Source organism: Rhinoraja longicauda, chromosome 15 (assembly GCF_053455715.1).
Source record: "Rhinoraja longicauda isolate Sanriku21f chromosome 15, sRhiLon1.1, whole genome shotgun sequence".
NCBI classification, from domain to species: Eukaryota; Metazoa; Chordata; class Chondrichthyes; order Rajiformes; family Arhynchobatidae; genus Rhinoraja; species Rhinoraja longicauda.
In genome coordinates, this window is record NC_135967.1 from 37,064,624 (window position 1) to 37,083,487 (window position 18,864).

At 42.6% G+C, this 18,864-nt stretch overlaps 1 protein-coding gene across 2 annotated transcripts in view; it reads left to right on the top strand.

Annotated features, from left to right (window-relative positions):
- Positions 1–3,470: 3,470 nt before the first annotated feature.
- LOC144600650 (cationic amino acid transporter 3-like) overlaps positions 3,471–18,864 on the top strand; it is a 32,690-nt gene continuing 17,296 nt past the window's right edge. Inside the window, exon 1 of one of the 2 annotated variants that reach the window (XM_078412498.1) lies at positions 3,471–3,557. The gene's annotated coding sequence lies outside the window, so the exon portion shown is untranslated. Of the gene's footprint in view, positions 3,558–18,480; positions 18,587–18,864 lie in introns of those variants that run through there. The other variant, XM_078412499.1, reaches the window with a different exon arrangement.

An 18,864-nucleotide genomic window follows, 5' to 3' on the forward strand; every position in this document is an offset into this window, starting at 1 on the left:
AGCTTCAAGCACCATCATCTGTGTTTCCTCTATTGGGTACCACATTTTCCCATGCTCAGGAAATTCAATTGTTTTGAACAGTGTAAAAAGAAAAAAAGTTATAACAATTAAGCTCAGAAAGGGAGGCATGAAAATTAAAACAATATCCTGAGGAGAGCAGACCACTTGAAAGAAATCAAAGAAGATTGTATTCAGAAAATAGGACAAATCCAATCTAACCAATTACCACCCAATTTGTCTACAATCAATCATCAGCAAAGTTTTCGGAGTTGCCATTAACACTGCGATGAAGTACACTTGTACACCAGCAAACTGCTCACTGACGCTCAGTTTGGGTTCCACAGGATCATTGCAGCTTTGGTTTCAACGATGAGAAGCGAATGCCAGGGGCAAGAATGACTGTCCTTGACATCAAACCACCAATGACGAGCTAAACTACCTCATGGGAAATCAAGAGAAAAACAAACTCCCCACCGGATTGAGGCAACCTCACAGGAAGTTGATTGTGTTTGAAGTAAATGGGTTATCTTAGCTCCAGAATATCTCAAAGATTTTATCAGAGTGGTATCTCAGTCCTGACAATATCAACTGCTCCTTCTCTAACCTTGTTCAGTTCAGTTCAGTTTATTGCCATGTGTACCAAGCTACAGTGAAAAGCTTTTGTTGCGTGCTATCCAGTCAGCAGAAAGCCAATACATGTTTACAATCGAGCCATTTATAGTGTATAGATACATGATAAGGAAATAACATTTAGTATAAGGTAAAGCCAGCAAAATCCGATCAAGGATAGTCCGAGGGTCACCAAAGAGGTAGATAGTAATTCAGCACGGTTCTCTGTTTGTGGTGGGTGATTCAGTTGCCTGGTAACAGCTGGGAAGAAACTGTCTCTGAATCTGGAGGTGTGCGTTTTCCCATTTTCCACCTTGGTAGATCAGAAATGGGCTCATGGTTGCAAAATTTTCAGTTCCATTTGAAATTCATTATATACTGTGTTTAATTAAAAATAAATTGCAACATTGTTTCCAGATTCATCCATGTCTTCATGCTGCCCGTATCTGATACCACATTGAACCTTTCAAACCCTGCGCTCCAATTTTAGATCCTTGGCGCTTCCCCCCCCCCCTTTACAATCCCAAGGATGTCTTCAGCTGCCAGGATCCAAATCCATGGGTTTCTTTTCGTAACCCCCTACATTTCTACTGCCTTCTTTAATACCTACTTTGATCCTGTTTTGTTTCTGGTCACCTGCCCAAATGTATCTCTTTCCATAACTTGCCTCTAATTTGGATTGACGGTACCATCTCCACTAGGCCATCACTACATATTTTAGATTTAGAAATAAGGAACTGCAGATGCTGTTCTTTTACCAAGGAAAGACACAGAGTGTTGGAGTAACCCAGCGGGTCAGGCAGCATTCCTGGAGAACATGGATAGGTGACGTTTCGGGTCCAGACCCTTCTTCAGACTGATTGCAGGGGTAGGAGGGAAAGAAAGCTGGAAGAGTGGTTAGATTTACTCGCTGTAGACTTCACATTGTACAAGCAGGCTGTAAATGTTTGGTAGAAACAAAGAACTGCAGATGCTAGTTAATACACAAAAGGACACAGAGTGCTGGAGTAACTCGGCAGATCAGGCAACTTCTCTAGAGAACATGAAAAGGTGACGTTTCGGAGCCTTCTAGCACATTGTGTCCTTTTGTTTGGCAACTGACTGGCTATTAATGTAAGCAAGCTGTAAATGTTTGGTAGCTGACTGGCTATTCATCATGAGTATAAGAAAATAACTGCAGATGCTGGTACAAATCGATTTATTCACAAAATGCTGGAGTAACTCAGCAGGTCAGGCAGCATCTCGGGAGAGAAGGAATGGGCGACGTTTCGGGTCGAGACCCTTCTTCAGACTGGGTCAGAATGAGTCTGAAGAAGGGTCTCGACCCGAAACGTCACCCATTCCTTCTCTCCCGAGATGCTGCCTGACCTGCTGAGTTACTCCAGCATTTTGTGAATAAATGGCTATTCATCATTTCAGGTTGGGACCTTGTTTCAGACATTTACGGTCTGCTTACATTAAAAGCCAAAAGTAGAAAAAAGGAACTGCAAATGCTGGTTTATGCCAAAGATAGACAAAAAGTACTGGAGTAACTCAGTGGTTCAGGCAGTAACTCTGGAGGAAAAGGATGGGTGATGAATGAGATGCTGCCTGAGTTACTCCATCACTTTGTGTTTATCTTTGGTACAAACCAACATCTGCAGTTCTTTTGTTTCTACTCATGTTTGGTAACTGTCTCTTAATGCAAGCAGGCTGTGAATGTTTGGTACCTAGTCAGCTATCAAACATTTGCAGCCTGCTTGCATTATTACAGCATATAATGCAGCATTCACTCACCAACACAGAGGGAGAGAGAGAGGTGACTATTGTCATATATATACATATATATACATATACATATATATACATATATATTACTACACACATAGGGAGAGGCCACTAATGCTGCATACATAGAGAGAGACAGACAGGAACAGACAGTGACAGACAGACAGAGACAGAGAGAGAGACACACAGAGAGAGAGACATAGAGAGACACGGACAGAGAGAGAGACAGAGAGAGAGGGAAGCACGCACAGACACAGGGAGAGAGACACAGACACAGGGAGAGGCACGGAAACAGAGAGAGACAGAGAGAGAGAGAGGGACACACAGTCAGAGACAGAGAGAGACACAGGCACAGACAGACAGAGACACAGAATGACAGAGACACAGACAGAGAGAGAGAGAGACAGACAGACACAAACTGTAAACATTTTGACACGTGGACAGAGGAGGAGGCCACTAATGCAGCATGCAAAGGAGAGATGACTGACTGATCACACACACACTCACACACAGGTTCTGGTTCATTTCTGCGCAAACACCTCAGAAGTGGTTATCTCGTGCAGGTTATATCTCTTCTCACACTCACTCAGACACACACACTCACTCACACACACACTCATCACACACACACTCTCACACCCATCACACACACGCTCACACACACTCATCACACACACACACTCTCACATACACTCATCACACACATACTCTCACACTCACACCCATCACACACACGCTCACACACACTCACTCACTCACATACACTCACACACTCACTCATACACACTCATCACACACACACTCTCACACTCACACTCACACACACTCTCACACTCACACCCATCACACACACGCTCACACACACACTCACTCACATACACTCACACACACACTCACTCATCACACACACACACTCACACACATACACTCACACACACTCACTCACACACACTCACTCATCACACATACACTCACACACACTCATCACACACACACTCACACACACACGGTGAGATCACGCACTTCCAGCAGCAGAGACCTGGCTGTGACGTGGCCGCGGCGATGCTCCGCCTCCGCCTCCGCCTCCGCCGCCGCCCGGCTTCATTCAGACAACAGGCAGAGAGGAGCGGGACTGAGGCGGACTTCACTCCCTGGCTACTTCATCCCAGCAAAGCTAAACAGTGAGTTCACGTCGTCGCCTCAGAAATCGCAGCGGCTGACCGACCGGCATGACAGTTTTATCCTGAACATTGTGATGATGAAATTAAGTTTCAAAATGAGGGGGGGGAGGAGGAGGGAGAAGAAGAGGGGAACCCAAGCAGAGTAGTGTAAGAAAATAACTGCAGATGCTGGTACAAATCGAAGGTATTTATTCACAAAATGCTGGAGTATCTCAGCGGGTCAGGCAGCATCTCAGGATGACGATCCGGGTCGAGAACCTTCTTCAGACTCAATCGCAGACTGTTTTGGGAAAGTGTGAACGAATGGGCCGGGGGTTGATAGTAAATAAACTAGGTATCAATTAAAATATTTACTGATTGATCCGTGTTTGGGAACACGAATGGTTCCGCATGAGACATTTAGTGCAGTTTCAGGAGGGGGGTTGTTGTGCGTTTTTGGCGCCTAAATGGCACCAGGGCAGGCGATCCATCGCTTACTTTACCTGACGTTTAAGTTGTAGATAAAATTGCATTTTTTTAAATTTAAATCGTCCGGGAGGTGATGGGGATTTGGAAGTTTAAGGTGAAATCGTGTTTTTTTAGTCAAAAGTCTGTGAGGGGACGCGACGGGGGGGGGGGGGGGGGGGTCGAATGAATGAATTACGTCGGTTGTCTCCTCACACTCGACGGCCTTTTTCCCTTTTAATTTAATTTCACAAGTTTTCGTCTACCTTCCTGGTAGTTGTGTGTTGTGACTTGTTGGCAGAACAATTTCCTTCCCGGGATGAATAAAGTTCTATCGTTGATTCGACCGTCGAGGGGAGAGAGAGAGAGGATGGGGGAGAGAGGGATAAATTTAAAAAAAAGACAAGATACCAGGACGTTGCTTTGTGTGAAGGGGAAGATGTATTAATTTGGGCAAGTGTTGGCGGGATGTGTAGACGCAGTTTGTTGCATCAGCCAGCCCGTTCAAAGTTGAGCACGCTGTGTGTGTGTGTGGGTTTCCCCATCCGCCCACCCACCTTTTCCCCTCGTCGGTATCCAGGCCAACCCTCACAACCAGGATCAGCTACTCTACAATACAACACACACGCACACATACACACACACACACACACACAAACACGTACACACACACACAAACACGTACACACACACACACACCCGCACATACACACACACAAAAAACACACTGGACACGCACACACACACAAACAAACAAACAAACAAACACACACACACACACACACACACAAACAAACACACAGACAGACGCACACACAAACAAACACACACAAAGTATAAGAAGATAACTGCAGATGCTGGTACAAATCGAAGGTATTTATTCACAAAATGCTGGAGTAACTCATCAGGTCAGGCAGCATCTCGGGAGAGAAGGAATGGGTGACGTTTCGGGTCGAGACCCTTCTTCAGACTGAAGAAGGGTCTCGACCCGAAACGTCACCCATTCCTTCTCTCCCGTGATGCTGCCCGACCTGCTGAGTTACTCCAGCATTTTGTGAATAAATACCCACACACACAAACACCCACACACGCACAAACAGACACACGCACGCACACCCACACACACACACACGCAGAGACATCGACGCGGCTCAGGTTTTTCTTTTGAGCTTTCCATCTCCAAAGAAGTGTCTGATGCAACAGTTCAAACAAGCCACCGCCACCGGGGCGAGCTAATTAATGGCCAGGGCACTTCTTGTGGACCAGCAAAGAGGAGTGTTTAAATGGACTGGACACAAAAAGCTGGAGCAGGACAAGGGGCAGCATCTGTGGAGAGAAGAAATGGATGACGTTTCAGGTCGAGACCCTTACTTTGAAGAAGTCAAACTCGCGGCTCTGCACGTCAATTTGCAAGCGTGAAAATTAAAGTTTGAAGCTCTCACGTCACCATGTATACAAACCAAGCGCACAAGCTACAGTCACATCACTCATTCGATTTTTAGTTTTACAGTCTTTCAGCCGAACCAGGGTTTTATAGGCAATATACTGGTGTTTGATTTAATTTTCTGTTGCAAACATATGTATGATATTTAAATCTGAAATTAATTATATTATTGATACCAGTGCCACATGTGGAAGTGTAAATGGTAATCTGTGTAGTGTAAATATTTGATTAGTTTGTTATGTGAGAACTGCATGTTGCTGATACACTAGACCTGCCAGGTTAGAAAATATTCAGGACATTTCCAGTACCAAATCCAACTCCAACTTTAGACAAAAATTACTTACATAAGTTATATCTTGGTGCAGATTTGCAGGATATCTTTCTGAAATTATAATGTTTAATTTAGTTTAGAAGCTTTTTTGTTGTATGCTATCCAGTCAGTGAAAATACTATACATGATTACAACCGAGCTATCCACAATGAGCAGATACAGGATAAAGGGAATAACGGTTAATGCAAGATAACGTCCAGTGGAGTCCGATTAAAGGTAGTCTGAGGGTCTCCGATGAGGTAGATAGTGGTTCAGAACTGCTCTCTGGTTGATGATAGGGTTTGATAATAACTGGCAAGAAATTGTCCCAGAATCTGAAGGTATGTGTTTTCATACTTCTGTAACTCTTGACCGAGTGGAGAAGAGGGAGTGACTGGGGTGAGATAATAACTTGAGGCATAAGGTGATGTTGATGTTTTTAGACCAAGGAAGAGAATATCAGCTGTGATTTCTGCACCTTATTAAGTGACCGAGCAAACCATGCACCAGTCAATGTTGGCAAAGAAAGGAGTTGGGAGCAGGTGTGATGGTTTCCAGTCAAATAGTCTGCCAGCCCTTAATGGATAAGATAATTGATGCTGGATGTTTTCGTTGGTCTCATTCCCCCCACACAGCTGTAACACACTCTTAGTAATGGCCTGATTTGGGGGGAATTCCGAGTTCTTAAAAGGACGGGCCATTGTAAGATGACCTGCCTTATGTAAAAGGAAATAAACCAAATTTAATTTAGAAGGGAATAAAAAGGGGATATACAGGGAACAGTATAATTTTATCTCATACTGGCAGTATTATGTAAAGTTTTGGCCAGACCTGGGCTATTGTGCTTGGGTTTGGTCAACACACCCAAGGAAGAATTTGCCTCAGGGATTAGCATAGTGTTGTAGATTGATTCCTGTGATGAGGCATATTTGCCTAGGTGCACGTGACAATAATAAACCAGTACCAATACTGAGTGGCTGAAATTGGTGTTTAGCAGGATGAGAGGTGATCTACCTGATCTATCAGGTAAATAGGGTGGTCAAGAAGGCTTTTGGTACATTGCCCCTTCATCTCTGTTTATCTCCTCACGTAGTTCATTCTCTTCCCATCTGGTTCCACCTATTACGTACCAGTCTCTATTCCACCCTCCTTTATGTAGCTATGTTCTGACAATCTATCCTGTTGCCTCTCAGTCCCAATACATGGACTCTACCCGAAACTTAGACTTACCTTCACAGTTGCTGTTTGAGCCTGGAATTAGCAGTCTGGTAGGGTTAACAATAATTCCAGCATTAGGATTGTTTTCCTTTGCTGAAAGCACTGACTCATACTGAATCATGGATGTCTCGCCTCTGGTACCTCAGCCAATTTGCCCTTCCTTTCGGGAGCACTCAGTTGCTGCCAATCACACAGTCTACATGTTTTTGCTTCCTAGTAAGATATTAGTTGCTACTTGGTAATTACAGTTTGTGGCAGAGAGCTGCTGTGGTTTATAAACTTCTAAATACTCTTTAGAATTAAGTCAGTCGCTTAGATGGAAAAGATCTATTCAGAGTCACGGACTGAAAATGGATAACAAAATCAACATTTAAATTGTTCAGTACTATCTCTCACCGGATTTAAACATTAGTCACACTGTTTCCTATGTAACTATCCAGAGTTCCAATTTAATCAGCATGGTAAGCATTGATTATATATTTTAAATAAAATTATCCTGACAATTTAAATTACAAAACATAATATCTGAGGGCTGTCGTCACTTATCTTGCCCAAACCATGGCTTTAATTTGACTTTAGTGGCCATGCATTGTGTTAAAATGAATTTACATCCCCTCTGTGGTCACTTTTGGCTCAAAGAATGAAGTGTGTTAGTTTGGCTGACCAGGTTTCGGTACAATATTCACCGATGAAATGACTTAAGACTGCGAATTGAGGCTGAAATGCAGGATGGCTTCATGTTGAAATATCTCGGGTCTATTTGTACTGGGTTATGGTGGCCATGCAGCAGTTAAACTAGTAATCCAGAAATCTAAAATAACAATCCGGAATGTGAGTTCAAATCCATCCATGGCTGTTATAAGATGTAATAATTTTTAAAATGAGACATGTAATGATCGCATCAACACTACAGATCTTTGTAAAAATCTACAAGATTGTTGATTAAAAACTTCTGTCGATCATTAATATTCTTCCAGGGAGGAACATTGCTATCTTTGCTGGTCTTGGATAGTATATGACTCCTCAGCCACCATTATGGAAGGTTCCAGTATCTGCATATCCTTACATCTCTGGTTTGATTCGTAAATGCCCTGGGTAATTACATAGTTCAAGGGGAATTAAGGATAGTCAATAAATGCAGGCTTGCCACTGAGGTCCGGATCCTGATCATGAATAAATAAAGAAGCATTGAAAAAGCCACCTTCTTAGGAAGGTCACAGTTGCTCTTGGTTTAACAAGAGACTGCCTGCGTGCTAAAGTGGTTCGTTGAATGTAACATACACTGCCCTCCATAATGTTTGGGACAAAGATCCATCATTTATTTATTTGCCTCTGTACTTCACAATTTGAGATTTGTAACAAAATCCATCGGGTGGCGACACCAGCACTGGCTGCCTTGCCAATAGTCTGTCCTTTCTTCTGTTTTTGTTATTTTAAGTATGTGTTAAAAGTATGTTTTAGTGTTCCTTGGATTGTTTTATGTGGGGGTGTAGGGGGGGAATTGGGGGAAACTTTTTTCAATCTCTTACCTCGATGGAGATGTGATTTTTTTTCCTAACCGTATCTCCATCCCCTCTGCGGCCTAACATCGTGGAGTTGGTGGCCTTTCCTGGAGACTGGCCCGGCGCTTCATGCCGTGGGCGTGGCGCGGACTTTAACATCGCAGAGCTGCGATCCCTTTGCTGGGGATTGACTGGAGAGCTCCAACTGCTGGGCCTTTGGAACATCGTGAAGCCCGCGGTCTCTGGTCAGAAGAGGCCGACCCAGGAGCTCCATGCCGCGGAGAAAGTTTCACTGCCCCAATGCGGGAGTTTTTGATCATCCCGACGCGAGGCTTCGGACCGTCGACTGCGGGGGCTTGACTGCGGATGGTTCAACAGCCCCGACCGCGGGAGAACAAAGAGGAAGATGATTGAACTTTATTACCTTCCATCACAGTGAGGAATGTGGAATCCTCTTTGGTGGATGTTTATGTTAAGTTTTATTTTGTGTGGCTGTGTGTCTTGTCGCTTTTCACTTAGTATGGCTGTATGGTAACTCAAATTTCACTATACCTTAATTGGTACATGTGACAATAAATTGATCATGAAATCTTAAGGAGGCAATTAAACATACCTGAGCAATTACAAACACCCATGAAGCCATGTTTCGCAAACATTATGGTGCCCTGAAGTGGGGGGACTTTGTATAAAAACTGCTGTAATTTCTATATGGTGAAACCAAAATGTATAAAAATGGCCTTTATTAAAAATTTGACAATGTGCACTTTAACCACGTGTGATTTTTTTCTATTACAGATCTCAAATTGTGGAATACAAAGGCAAATAAATAAATGATGGGTCTTTGTCCCAAACATTATGGAGGGCACTGTATTTTGTCAAAGTTTCTACTGCTGGTTGTTGCTTTTGGTGTCAATCTGGATTTCTCAGTGTCTGGCTCAGGAAACTATTCACATTAGGATAGTCAGAAACATCTTGAAAATAATGTAATTTCAGAGTAAATTTGAAATACACCATTTGAAATGGTCAGTGTGTTCAGTTAAGACTTGTTCTATTTTCAGCACCGAGTTCTCTAACAGCCTTGCATATCTATTTTTGGCAAGAAATGACTCGGAAAGTAAAATTGTTATGGGGAATGTAAACCACAGCAATATTAATTGATTTTGTTGCATAATTAGGAATTTTTAACAGTCCTTTACCACTTAATGTACCATTCTTACCCAGTAGCCGCATAGGGCGGCACGGTAGCGCAGCGGTAGGGTTGCTGCTTTACAGCGAATGCAGCGCCGGAGACTCAGGTTCGATCCTGACTACGGGTGCTGCACTGTAAGGAGTTTGTACGTTCTCCCCGTGACCTGCGTGGGTTTTCTCCGAGATCTTCGGTTTCCTCCCACACTCCAAAGACGTACAGGTATGTAGGTTAATTGGCTGGGTAAATGTAAAAATTGCCCCTAGTGGGTGTAGGATAGTGTTAATGTACGGGGATCACTGGGCGGCACGGACTTGGAGGGCCGAAAAGGCCTGTTTCCGGCTGTATATATATGATATGATATGATACATACAAAATGCCACTCGTATTGCTGAGGGAATGTGTGATGTTTCAAGACTGCGGGGAATGGTGTGACTATTGATAAAACCATCCTCCTGATGTCCGAGCCTCTGCACAAGCGAGTTATTTTTAGGTATATTAATGCTTGGAATGCACCGTGACTGACAGATTGAACAGAAATGGGACAAAGGTGGTAGAGGGAACGGAGGAAGAAGGAAGCTTTTGGCTTGGTCTCAGAAGGATGTGCCGACAGCATTTCCCAACCGGAACCACAGTGGAAACCATCTGTACCTCAGTAAAGAAATCTTCACTGAAATCTGCCATACCTGTTTCGGGCCCGTCTGCAACTGAGAACTGCGTATTTGCATAACAGGCGTCGATAATCATAGAGTAATGAACCGTTTGTCTGGTTTGGTCACTCACACTGGAGCTAGAGGTGATTGCAACAACTTTGCTGACCACTGTTGACTGAGGAAGGTCACTAATGCTATTTGTTCAAGGACAGCAAGCTACATTCCATTCCCCCTTGCCAGAGAGCAGCTCGCAGAGCAAAGATGCAATGTTGCTGTGATGTGGGTGCCTTTGATTTCATATTGCCCTTGTGTGTGTACTATCAACATAGGCATATATGGCAATTATAAGGGATTCCATTCTCAAATACTGTTGTTGCCCACGGCCGTCAAATGGCCCATTTGAAGACCACGAGCAACAACTCATTCAGTTAAATGCCCAGTACTGTGATATCTGTATTCTGTGTGCAATCCATTCTGTCGTCTGCTATGAGTGGGGAAGCAAACTAAATGGTGGTTACCAAGCAACGGGGGCTATTTATTTACATTGCAATTGATGATGTCATGATTAGGATTGATACGGCGCTGTAAACTTGAAGTCAATGGACATCAACAGCAAAATAATTAAATCGTTGGAGTCATGCATCACACAAAGGAAGATTGTTGTGAAGGTAGAAAGTCAATAATCACAGCCCCAGGACGTTGCTTCACGATGTGGGGGCACCAGCACCTTGCATGTTCCTCTCGCCCCCTGCTGGACAGAGTGGGACTAGTCTAGGCTTTTATCCAACAGCACAACCCCAAACTCCGATAAAAGTTTATTGAAACTGAGTAAACATTACAAATTAAATTATATATATTCACAACCTGTTGGCTTATGATAAACAAATTTTATTTTGAAGAATGAGCAGAAAGATTAACTATCCTTCTGATAACAGAACAGTCCATTTGTGGCGCGCCAAGAATCATAAATGGACTTATGCTCAGAGTTTGTCTAGCTCCCTGATCCAAACCCAAAGGAACCCATGGCTTAGTTTAGTTTAGAGATACAGCACAGAAACAGGACCATTGGTCCCACCGAGCCCACGCTGACCTGTGATCCCCGTACACTAGCACTATTCTACACACCAGGGACACACCAAATTTACAATTTTTACTGAAGTCAAATTAATGTACAAACCTGTACATCTTTGTAGTGTGGGAGGAAACCAAAGCACCCGGGGAAAGCTCACACGTTCACGGGGAGAACGTACAAACTCCATGCAGACGGCATCAGTAGTCAGGATTGAACACTGGTCTCTGGTGCTGTAATGCTGCGACTCTGCCATTGCACCACCACGCTAGCTCGAGTAATAAAAACAATTTTATATCCTTAAGTTGAGTCCGTTTGGATCAGGTTTCAATATTATTCCATTGCTGACTCTGACTCCAATGTCTTGCCATCCCAATATCAACACAAGAATCTGGACATGAAAGCTGAAGTTCTGACTCAATTGGTCACTCAGTTGTACTCATGTGGAGATGATGATCTTTGACAAGGTTCTGTATGGTAGGCTGGTCTGGAATGTTAAATCAACCTGGAATCTACAAAGAGTTAGAAATAAATTTGGCTTGTAGATGGGGTAATGGTTGAAGCTTGTTTTTCAGACTGGAGTCCTGCAGTGAGAGGTGCTCCATGGGGATCAGTGATGTGTCCATTGTTCATTAAATGATTGGATGTGAATATAGGTGGCATGTCCATAGGTTATAGGAACAGAATTAGGCCATTTGGTCCATCATGTCTACTCTGCCATTCAATCATGGCTGATCTATATCTCCCTCCTAACCCCATTTCCTGCCTTCTCCCCATAACACCCATACTAATCTCCCTCCTAACCCCCTGACACCCATACTAATCAAATATCTATCTCTGCCTTAAAAATATCCATTGACTTGGCCTCTACAGCCTTCTGTGGAAATAAATTCCACGGATTCACCACCCCCTGACTAAAGAAATTCCTCCTCATCTCCTTCCCAAAGGAACATCCTTTAATTCTGAGGCTATGACCTCTGATCCTAGACTCCCACTAGTGGAAACATCCTCTCCTCATCCACTGTATCGAGACCTTTCACTATTCGATAAGTTTCAATGAGGTCCCCCCTCATCCTTCTAAACTCCAGTGAGTAGAGGCCCAGTGCAGTCAAACGCTCATCGTATGTTAACACACTCATTCCTAGGATTATTCTCGTAAACCTCCTCTGGACACTCCAGGCCAGCGCATCCTTCCTCAGATATGGGGCCCAAAATTGCTCACAAAACTCCAAATGCAGTCTGACAAGCACCTTTTAGAGCTTCAGCATTACATCCCTGTTTTTGTATACTAGTCCTCTTGAAATAAATGCTAGTATTGTATTTACCTTCCTTACTACTGATTCGACTTGCAAATTAACTTTTTGTGAATCCTGCTCCAGCACTCCAGATTCCTTTGTACCTCCGATTTCTGGATTCTTTCCCCTTTTAGAAAATAGTCTATGCCATGGCTAGTACTTTTGTAGTGGACAGTGAAGATTATCTGAGATAATCTGAGATTATAATCAAATGGGCCAAGGAATAGCAGATGGAGTTTAATTCCGATAAATGCAAGGTGTTTTCATAAGGCAAATCAGGGTAGGATTGCACAGTAAATGGAAGAGCCTTTGGGAATGTTGTAGAACAGGGAAACCTAGTGGTGAAAGTACACAGTCCTTGAAACTAGCAACAGAGGTAGACGGGAGTGAAGAAGGCATGGCACACCTGTCTTCATCAGTCAGAATGTTGAGTACAGGAGTGAGATGTGTAAAAGTTGTATAACTCGTTGGTAAGGCCATACTTGGAGTGCTGGGTACAGATTTGTGTACAGTAATAACAGGGTGGTTACATGATACATCACCATATTATAGAATTAAACTGGAAAGGATTCAAAAAATATTTCCAAGGCCATTACATTTGAAGATGATTTGAATTGTAAATGGAGGCTGGATTATTTTCCCTGGAGCTTAGGAGCTTTTATAGGTGTACAAAATCATGAGGGGCAGCATGGTGGCGCAGCGGTAGTGTTGCTGCCTTACAGCACCAGAGACCCGAGTTTGATCCTAACAACGGGTGCTGAATGTACGTAGTTTGTACGTTCTCCCCGTGATCAACGTGGGTTTTCTCCGGGTACTCCGGTTTACTCCAGCATTCCAATGACGTACAGGTTTGTAGATTAATTGGTTAATTAACCAATTGTACCAGTGCCATTGTAAATTGCGAATTGTCCCTTGTGCGTGTAGAATAGTGTTAGTGTGCGGCGATCATTGGTCGTTGCGCACTTGGAGGGCTGAAGGGCCTGATTCGGCGCTGCATCTCTAAACTAAACTAAATGAGGGGCATAGATAAGGTGAATAGCCAGTCCTTTCCCCGGATATGGGGAGTCTGAAATTAGAGGGCATACGTTTCAAGTGAGCAGGAAAAGATTTTAAAGAGACCTGAGGAGTAACCTTTTCACACAACGGATAGTGTGTAAATAGCAAAAGGAGGATGTGATTGAAGCGGGTATAATTACAGCATTTACAAGTCACTTGGACAGGGACATGGATAGGAAAGATTTGGGAAGATATGTATGGGCCAGGCAAGTGGGGACTAGCTCAGTAAGGCAACTTGGTCAGCATGAATGAGTTGGGCCGAAGGGCCTGTTTCCTTGCAGTCTATGACTCTAATTACAAGTACCATCTCAATTAAAAAAAAAGATTTTCATCTAATATTCTGAGAATATGTCAAAAGTCCTATTTATCATAAATCAGGTAATTCATTGTCATCCAACCTTGAAGAGAGGAAGTACTGAAGGGGGAACATAAATATTAGTTTGGTAATATTTCTTGTAAATGAATGACCTGTATTGCACAAGCTTATCTTAAATCTTCTTCCTTGTGGCAAGAAACTAAAACTTAATTTACTCTTGCACAATTATTATTGTGCATCAATAAGTATGTAGAAATAAGCAGGTACATGATTTGATCCTTGACAAATGAACTACAGAACTTCTAATTAAAATAGTTCACCATTTCAGAGGATTGAATAGCATGCAAACTCAGAGCTTGTACAAACCTTTTAAATGGATAATGGCATTGAGGTTTAGTAACGTGTTTATTTTGTTCTTAAAAAATGTAGTGTCGAAATGTTTCCATTTGAATGCATGCTTTGAAGAGGTGCTGTTCTAGCTTTAGAGTTTCTAAGGGTTAGGCACAGCAGAATAGGACTTTTGCACAAAGGCCTAGAATCTACAATCTCCTTAAAAGGGCAAAAATATGTTGTGCTTGTATTGGGTGGATCAGATTAAAGGGAGAATCTGAGGTGACGAAAGGCAGGGAAAAGGGAGCGGTTATGAGGTGATGTTTAATGGGAGGTGGAGGTATTGGTGAAAGATTGGTAGAGAGCAATGGCACTGGGTAATAAGGAGCTCAAAAGCAAGCTACCTCAAGGAAGATCAATGGCTTGAATTATCTGGCAATGATGCGGAGTTATGGCATTAATGAAAAAAACTGATGAGATCCCATCATGGTTTTCATGTGCACGGTGGGATTTCAATTGTTAGTCACTGACTGATTTCATTAGTCTCAGATTGGGGCAGATTGTGCTACCTTTTAACACATATGTACTCTGGAACAATCGTACAGATGGTGAGAATTTGCCCATTGATTGGCTGCACCCATTATTGGATACAAGATATCTGTAGAGAGACCTGATGCACAAAGAGGTTTCATACAAAAAAATCATTTGAAAATGGTTGTCGTGGAGATCTTAAATAATCATCTTACTGTTTATTGTTTATCCTATGCCCATGCTTTTTCTTCCTTGTCCAATTGTTGACTTTGTCACTTCTGGTAGACCATAGCTGAAGAAAAGATGAAGACAGGGAATAATTTGAAAATTACAGATAAGTTTAGATCGAGCCAGGGAGTGTGTGATAAATTGATGAATGGTAGAAAATGTGTGCAGGGTATTAACTTGGGCCTGGGTATTGCAGCATATATTGCAATATTAACTGCAGCAATGTTTAAATGCTGTCCTGCAGCTTACCCTGCTGCAGTGCATAGCTGCAAGAGCATAATTCAGCTTGGTTGCAAAGGTTTCTATATCTTTTAATGGCCCATTTGTTAAAACATTGCAACTGAAAACGTTGGTTATTGTAGCAGAGGTGTTCGTGGTATTGAAAAAGCAGTGGCTTCATTTTTTTGGGGGGGCCTTTTAATTCTCACTTCTAATAACACCTCGTGTGACTTGCTGTCAGATATTGTGTGATTTGGCTCCTGTGAAGAACCGTGGGATGTTTTACAACATTTAAAAAAACTCTATATAAAGCTGTGATTGTTAGATTAAAAGTTGCAAGACAGCATGTCATTGCTTGAGCATTCAGTCTTGTTCCCTTGGCTCATTTTGTTGAAATAATTTCCCTTAAGAAATTACTACTGCATAAAAAAGTAAGTGTGTGTGTGGGGGGGGGGGGGGGGGGGCTGATATTCTTTGATTTACAATCTTCTTGCTAACTCACACAGCAATTCTTGGCTAAATCTTTCTCATGTTATTTTCATGTGGAGAGAAAATGTCTCATGCATGAACGATTTTTGCAGTACCAAGGAAGCTTATAGCTTGCCCAGACTATTGATTTGGAATTAATGAAGGAGAGATCACGCAATTACAAAATGAGGCAGCTAGTTCGTGTGTGGGTGTTAGTCGTTTGCCAGAGGGATGCGTCACCAGGAGGGAGACTGTTATTAGTATGATGCTAATTCACGCATGGCACGCTGTAGAGTGTCATAGTCAAATAGCTTTAAACCCACTAAATGTTCTCTGATCATCAAGCAATCTTATGCACTAGTTCCATTTCTTTCTCCCCACATTCCCATCAGCTACCCCCAGATTCTGCAACTGCGCAGTACCGACACACTAGAAACAATCTACAACAGTCTACTATCCACAATGTCTTTGAGAAGTGAGAGGAAACTAGAGAATATGTAAGCTGGTAGCACAGGATATCAGAATTGAACCCAGGCAGCAGCTTTACTACCTGTGTTTCTACGCCACTCCTAATTCATTGCAATCTCTGCTCTCTGGCCCCAGACAAAATGTTATGCAGACTCTATGAAGTGCCATCTTCATGCAAGTTACATTTCCTACGAAAGGGACTTTTCCTCACTTGGACTTTGGGCTTGAGGTGCATTGAATATCTGCCTTTTGTGTGTGGATTCTGTGTTCCCATCTATTTTTAGCCAGGCCTGAATGTCAGGAATCGGTATTATAAACAGCTGTTTGACAGCCCAGTCAAAGCAGCTTTAATAATTTAGCCGTCTGGCAAAACCAGAGGAGGTTTTGCTGGAAGGCACAGACATGTGAGGGATTAATCGGGCTCAGCTGCGAGTTCCCTTTGACAGTCCTCCCTCAACTCTCCAACCTTGGACAGATTCCACTTTGTACTGAAATAATTGTCTAGGAAAATACCTAATCAAATGGTGATGGCTTCAGCCCCTGTGATGTTCATTCAAAGGGAATTTTACTCATTCACCTGTTTCTCGTTTCATGTTTTTCAACTTCTGCACCAAAAAAGTGAAGTAATGTGAATTATAGTAAAAAAAAGACAGTGCTGAATCAGACTGTATCAGACAGCTAACTACTATCCTATACTTCATGTGCTTCTGAGGTGCTGCCTTACTTTAATTCAGCATTCTGTGTCTTTTTTTTTGTAAACCAGCATCTGCATGCAGTTCCTTATTTCTATATGAACTGCAGCAAAACTACTTCCTCTTTTAAAGTTTATTTTTGCAATAATTAGATGGAAAATCACATGCCCAAGTTGCCCAATTGGTAAAGTTTCCAGTTTCACTTATTCTTTTTTCATCTCAGACTCTGTACTGATCCGTATAATTGATTTCTTAGATAAATGTATTCTGCCCCCCCCCCCCCCCAAAATTTTTTTTGGTGATTTTCTAATGTTGCTTATTTTGTTTGTTCTGAGTTTCTGTGTGGGCATGAATGGTTTCTCTTTCAAAATGATCATTACTTGAGCAACTTCATGAACATGTCATTTTGGAATAAAGCACTATTTTTGTAGTGTTGGTCAATACTGTAAACCCCTATTTAATAACATATGCTGATTCACAGTGACAACAGGATTTTTTCTTCCTGTTAATCCCAAAGCTCTGTCACAGAATGACATTCATTGATTGCCTCTCTGGGATCCAAACTGTCTCAATTACCCAGAAGCAAACTCCTGCCTGTTGAAGATTCTACAGTCACAGGCCATAAATTATTTATCTTGTGCAGGTAACCAAGGGGGGAGGCTTTCATATCTAGACCAATAGTGGTGAGTCATATCATATATATACAGCCGGAAACAGGCCTTTTCGGCCCACCAAGTCCGTGCCGCCCAGCGATCCCCGTACATTAACACTATCCTACACGCACTATGGACAATTTTTACATTTACCCAGCCAATTAACCTACATACCTGTACATCTTTGGAGTGTGGGAGGAAACCGAAGATCTCGGAGAAAACCCACGCAGGTCACGGGGAGAACGTACAAACTCCTTACAGTGCAGCACCCGTAGTCAGGATCGAACCTGAGTCTCCGGCGCTGCATTCGCTGTAAAGCAGCAACTCTACCGCTGCGCTACCGTGCCACCCACTCTCCACCGTGAGAATTAAAAATAAACAACTGCCTTTAGCCCATTAACAACATAACATTCTTCCATCCTTAGTTACTCTGAATTCTGCAGAGTTACTCCAGGATTATAATGTCTACCTTCGATATAAACCAGCATCTGCAGTTCTTTCCGACACATTCTTCCATCCTTATTTGTTGGATTAAGCCAGTGTCAATAATAGAATCTATAGAACAATGTCTGGCACACCATGATTTGCTGCAATAACAGGGTTAAATCGGCATAGAGTTTCCTATCACGCTGTGTTGTCATGCAATCTGAAACACTGCTTTCCTTGTTGAAAAGACTGGTGGCAAAGCAGCATCAATGTAATCGGCTCTAACCGACTGTAATATACAGCTAAGGATTAAGGAAGCTTTGAAATATTTCTCAATGAGTCAAGTGTTCTCATGTGTGTTGGAAAGAGCCCTCCCACTGATCATAAATAGGTGGGTTTAATGACTCAATACTTCCTTTTACTGGAAATATAAACTGTCATATCAAATCTAACAATTAATTGGGAACGTCAAGGCAACCGTGGAGTCCAGGAACACGTTATGAGATACGAGAGGAGTGAAGGTAATAATGCGGGCTTGAATACTGTGGGAGAACTGTACTTATTTGGCAAGAAAGAGCTGGTCGTGTTGTGCTCGCCAACAAGTTTATTGTGAATTTAAGTCTTAGAAGGAGACATAAGAGATTTGCTGGCATGATCATATTGACAGTGAAGGGTTTTTGTTGAAATCCTGAAGACTGAGGAGACCAGGATCATATCTTTAGATGTGACTGAGGTCTAACTGACTTAACCAGAAGAGGCGTTTCAACATCAGCATTTGAAGACAGGGTGATGCCAGTGG